A 6,000-nucleotide genomic window follows, 5' to 3' on the forward strand; every position below is an offset into this window, starting at 1 on the left:
CAGTGTTCCCCAAGTCGTCTCCTTCCCTTCCTCTGCCTAAAATTGCTGGCTTGGCAATCCGCCATCAGTTTCCAGTGTGGACAGGATGTGAGGAAGATCCCCGGCAGCTCCGGTGTGTGATTTCCCAGGCTGGAGGGCACGCACTGCCCTTCCCACGCCAGTAGCTCAAGGTCTTTTCCTGGTGGCAGCAGGGCTGTGTACTCTGGGTAATGGCTGCATAATGCATCATTAGCAAGAGAAGGTGGTGCTTTCATGGCTCAGAGATGGGAGAGGTGGGAATTGTGCAGGGCCCAGGAGTGCTTACTGGCCAGACACGTCAGCAGGCTCCATTAGGAGCCAGCCTCTGAGAGCCCTGGCTGCATCAGCTGAAATCTTGGCATGAATAATTGAGAAGAAGGCTCCTCTGAGCTTCCTCTCCTTCCCTGCACCCAGCCCATGAAGGCTGGAGTGGGGCTGGCCTGGATTGTTCAACTGGTGTGGGACATGGACATGGTGACACTGGCCCAGACGGGTGTCCCCATGCCGCGGTCTCTCCAGCCAAGATCTGCTCAGCTCCATCTCCAAAAACACAGCAGTCACCTTTTCACATCTTCCACCTGTGCATATGGGGCATGGCCCCGGCCTGGGCTCCTCTTCTAGAGCCTTGCAGAAGAGTGGGGTTCTCCAAACCTAAAATGGGCCTGGCAGTGCACGAGGGGCTCAGCTGGTGTCCCCCTGACACATAAATGCTCGTGGCTGCAGTAGCTCACTGGGACCAGGTGCCCATGCCCTGCTGAAGGTCTGATTGCTTTCCTGTGACAGCCATTCACAGCCCTATTTTGTCAAAAACTTAGCAACTGGACACAAAAAGAACCAAAAGCCTGAAACACCTTCAGATCCCGGCACAAGCAGGGATGGGTGATGCTGCAGCAGGGTGTGCTCGGGGTGCTATAGGGCTGGTGCTAGGCTCCCAGCTCCCTCTGCACGGACAGATCCTGGAGCAAGCATGCAGAAGCCCTTACCCTGCTCTGGGCAGCTGGGTTCATCAGCCACCACATGCTGATAAACACGTGTGTGTGACGGGAAGGTCTAATGTTAATCTAGTTGGCTCTAAGATGTGGAGCCTCCAGGAAAACTTCTCCTTATCTGCTCAGATCCATCAGGAGTTGGAGCTGCTGGGCACTGATACAGGGCAGGATTGCAGGCAGCTGCTGGGAAATCAGGGATGTCCAGGGGCCCTGGGGAGAACATCCTTGGGCTGTTCCCAGCCAGGCCCCAGAGCTGCAGTGAGCCCCAGGGAAGCAGAGGGATGCCAGCTTTGCACAAGGGCTGCTCTCAGCAGGAGATGCTCGTTAGCTTTATCCCAGCCCCTGGGTGAGATCCTCTGGCTGCTGGTCACAGCCACTTCTCACCCATCTCGCTAATGACTGCAGAACTTTCAAACGAGCACCAATTAGCTTCTGGCCAGCACTCCTGTGCTGATCCATTTGGAACCCAGCCAGGGCTCAGGCAGGCATTAATGGAGCTCAGCTCGTTAGTGGAGGCTGGGAAAAGGAACAGGGCTGGGCTGTGGGCTGGGAGGGCTGGCAGGACCCAGGGGATGCTGTGCTGCTCCCTGGGCAGGATGGCACGTCCATCCCATCCCAGGGGCTCTGGAGGATGTAAGGGTGTATCTGCTTCTGCTGGCAGCTGCCTTTTCCCTTCCTGATGACAAACAAGCAGGATCATGCTTCCCATCCTGTAAGTATGACCACAACCAGGCCTGAGGGGCAGCTGAGGGCTGTGCTGTCCCAGCAGGTGGCTCCAGGTTGAGGTTCTGCCTCTGCCCGAGGGGAACGAGAGATCTGGGCTCAGCCCAGCCAAGCGCTTTCTCTGGCTCCTGTTGAGCATGTGAATGTTGCTGGACATTAGGAAAAGCACACACTTTTCTTCTGCCCTGAACCTGAGGGGAGGTCTGGAGGCTCAGCTGAAGCCGAGAGTCTCATCTAGAGGCTCTTTAACAGCTCAGCCCTTGTCAGCTGCTTGAAGGGACGTTGCCTGTCCAGGAAGATGGGACAGGCAGCAGCAGTGTTTGTGGCTGCACGTGCTGCATGCCCTGAGCGTGACCGAAACCAGCAGCTGCCTGCAGCGGCCCTGGGTGGGGACAGAAGTGAGCCCGTGAGTCGCAAGGCGGTGCCCAGCCCCGGGAGCTCAGCGAGATGACACGAGGGTGATGATGGCACGAGGGCAATGTCAGCACCGGGCTGGCACGTGGAGGGAGGAGACACTGCTCTGCCTGCTGCTTCCCACCCTGCAAACCTCCCGCTGGGCAGCTGCAGCAGGCAGGGGGCTGGGGGGGCTTAAATCCCAGTTCAGATCCCGCAGCTGTGTGGGGAGGGGCAGGGCTCACTGCAGGGTGCTGTGTGGTGAGGGAGACCCAGCTCCTCCAGCACACCCAAACCCTGCTGCAACCCCCCTGCACCCGTCTGCACCTATCTGAGGGTCCTGGTCCTCGCCTTGGGTCTCCTTCCCGCAGTCCATTCTGCTGTCCTGCCTCTGAGCAGAGCTGGCTGTGCCCACGGGTGAAGCACAGATTTAGCCAAATTGCTGCCTAGGGGCTGGGTCCTTGCTTGATCAGCCACGGGTGGACGTCAGCTTCAGGCTGGTGGGATGCCCGGGAAGGTCGGCTCCTGCCCCGGGCAGAAGGCACTCGCTCAGAGCTGGTGTCCCAGTGGTACTGCCTGGGGTCACTGTCTGTGATCTGACAACAGCTGATTCTGAAACGTCTCAGCCCCTGGAGTCACGGGGATTTGTAAGAATCACGGGAGCCCTCTTAACGTGAGTTTATACTTGAAGGAAAAAGGATGTGCCCCGCCCCTCCATGACTGCAAATGCAGAAAAACAACTAGCAGTGACACAGTGACTATTTTTATAATGTACTTCTTCCTTTTTTTTTTTTTTAAAAATAAAAAATCTTACTTGCACAGGAGGGGGTCTCCCTATATTGCCTGAGAAGGATTAATGCTGCTGCTATTTGCTACTGATGTTCTGTCTCTATCTGGCATATTCTACACATTTTCCAGCTCTCACTCTCCCCTGTGTAGCAGCCACCCGTGGGCAGAGTTACCACAGCCAGAAGTTCCCCCTTTACCCCACCACAAAAAACAAAAGGCTTTGAAAAGGAAGGCAGCAACTTTAATGAAAATGGTCCAGGCAGGTAACACCAAAACCCTTCCTCCAGAGCAGAGCAGAGTGCTGCAGAACACCCTGCACAGGCTCTGGTCCATTTCATGTCCCCAGCACACAGCCTCACACCCTGCTCGAAGTGGTTGATGCCACCCCTTGGCATGGGGATGCTCTGGGCCACGTTCTGGGGTGCCAGTTCTACCTGGGGCAGGATCAGGCCCCCAGTACACCTGAGTTTCCTATGTCAGTTACTTGGATGCTTTGAGGCTGTGGTGTGCAGCACGTCCATGGGCTTGAGCAGGAGCCTTCCTGCCCAGGGAGGGCAGACGGGGTGGTTCAGTGGCCACCAGTTGCTGAGATGCCAGCCCTGACATCAGGCTCATGAGCCCCAGGAACTGGGGGCAGAGAACTGCTGGGTTCTCCCAGACCACGAGTTCCCATGATGACAGCTTGCCCATGAGCCCTACTGCAACTGCTGTTGGCCCAAGGAGATAAGTAATAAGGCTGACATGGACAGCAAGGGCCTGATAGTACCCGTAAAGCATTATTTGGTCCAAGCTGCTTTCTAGGCAGTGGTGAAGGTGGGCATCCTCCCCTCAACCCTCCTGTGGAGGCTTGAGTGTCCTGTTCCCTGTGTGCACCCCCTGGCAGCTCTCTGACTGGGCAAGAAAAGCTGATGGAGCTGGGCTGAGGGCAAGCAGCATGTGTGCAAACAGCACCTCCATCACCCATGGGAGCCTGTGGAGGTCTTTCTGAAGTGGTGGGGAACATCTCTCCTGCAGCACGTCGGTACAGCTCTGCTCTGAGCCTCTGACGGACGAGTCCCAAGTGCCAGCGCTGCCCTGTCCAGCGGTGTCCAGAGGGAAGGGCTGACGGGAGCACCAAACTTCACCTCGGAGGGGAAGTCACAATGGAATAAAGCTTGGTAATGTCTTAAATGACTGAAACCAGATGTCTGTAACGGAAAGTGCTGAACAACTCATTGATGGGTGTTACGAGTGTTTCCATCCTGCGCAAAGTCTCTGTGGACTGTATCAGGAACATAAGAGGAAGGAGACACAGACCTTTCGGTTCCCTCCCACCTGAGAGCTGTGCTTTGAGTCAGCAGGGAGCTTGTTTCAGTGTTGAGCCACCACCAGTTTGACAGATGAAGCACAAAATCCTTTCGTACCTCTGTAGCTCCAGTAGACCTTCAAACAGAGATCTTCTGAGCATTTCAGTAAGTGCCGCTTAGAAAGTGCCTGAGAGCTTGCTGAGATTAGCTGAAATGTATCTTAGACCTCCACCCAGCCATCAGCTGGATTTTGTTTAGGAAATCCTCTGTCCTGCTGAATTTTGTCGTCTCCCCCTCCCAGTGGGTGCACACACGTACAGACGAGGTCCCCAAGCTGCACATCGGACCTGCACCTCAGGCCAGCCCCCCAGCAGCGAGCCGTGCTGAGCCTGCTCTTCACATCCACGCGGAGAGCTTGGCAGCCCTGGTCCTGCCTGCCGGCCGGATCCTGCCAACCCACACCTGACCCCTGCCAGGACAGCTTGCAGTCCTGCTGCCACCAGGTTGCTCCTGTTGGGCTCTGGTCATGTGTCTCAGTGATCGTGGTGTGCGCAGGGGGGATGTGAAGGCACCGTGCGGGGTGGCTGCGCTTCTCATGCCCAGGGTGGTAGTGACGCACCCGGCAGACCCACATAGTGCATCTCTGTGTATTTTCACTGGCAGGTTTGCAATAGAAGACCATGTGGAAGGGTGGTGGGACGGAGTCCTAGTTTGGTGCTACTCCTCTCCATCTGCTCATTCCTATTCCTCATATTCTGGTCATCTTCTGTTCCTTATAACAGATAACAAAAAGAGATGTCAATAAATTAAAAAAAGCCTGCTGATACCTGAGAAATCCAGGATCTATCCAATTAGGACATGTAAAATTAAAACTCTGGATCTCAAGGGACCATTGACTACCAGCCCTGTGAGCTCTGGAAGTACCAGCAGACTTCTGCCTGAGTGACAACCAGGATGTCCCTGGGCTCACAAGGGCAGCCAAGCCAGCTTGACCTGGGCACTGTGATACTCAGGACCAAACTAGATAAGGGTAAAAATAGAGCTGCCAATATTTGGTCACAAAAGGAGTTTTTCTTCTGGAGGATCCAGACAAACCACCACAATCATGACATCAGAGGGGTTGATGTGCCCCCCACTGCCACCAAGGTGCAGAGGAAGGAAGAGCAAGGCTGTGATACAGGGGCCAAGCCTACTGGGAACGTGCACAAGCCACGGATGGGGACTCCTGGCATGCACTTGTGTAACATTTTGGGGTTAAACCAGCAGGCAGGAAGAGCCAGAAGCTGCTTGTTTTGGTGAGGAGCAGTCCACATCAGGGGGGTAACCATGGGAGCACAGGAGGAGGGCTGCTGGTCCCCAGTGCCCTGCACACATGGGCACCGAGCCCCAGGCTGTGACCCCCCCCAGCAAACAGCGAGAACAAAACCACAAAAACCCCAGGCTGGGAGATAAGCTCATGGCTCAATAGGGCTCTGGGCTCAGGCCAGCTCTCCTGGTGCTGCACAGAACGGAGCCTCCAAGGGACAGGGATGTGCAGATGCTTCCATCGTGCCTGTCCTCCCCTTGGTGAGGCCGGCCCAGCTGCAGACCTGCAGGGGCTGAGTATGCCAGACAGAGTGCCCTGGGGACAGGGGAAGAGGGGTGTCCCTGTGTCCCTGGGGTGGAAAGGGACACCAGAGACTGGTGCTAGGGCATGCAGGCTCTTGGGTGCCCACCATGGGAGAGGATGGGACAAGAAAGGTACCAAAGGTGGGAGAAAGCCCTCGGTGCCCTGCTGTGGGCACGCCACGAGAGGCAGGATT

Source organism: Anas platyrhynchos, chromosome 19, assembly GCF_047663525.1.
Source record: "Anas platyrhynchos isolate ZD024472 breed Pekin duck chromosome 19, IASCAAS_PekinDuck_T2T, whole genome shotgun sequence".
NCBI lineage: Eukaryota > Metazoa > Chordata > Aves > Anseriformes > Anatidae > Anas > Anas platyrhynchos.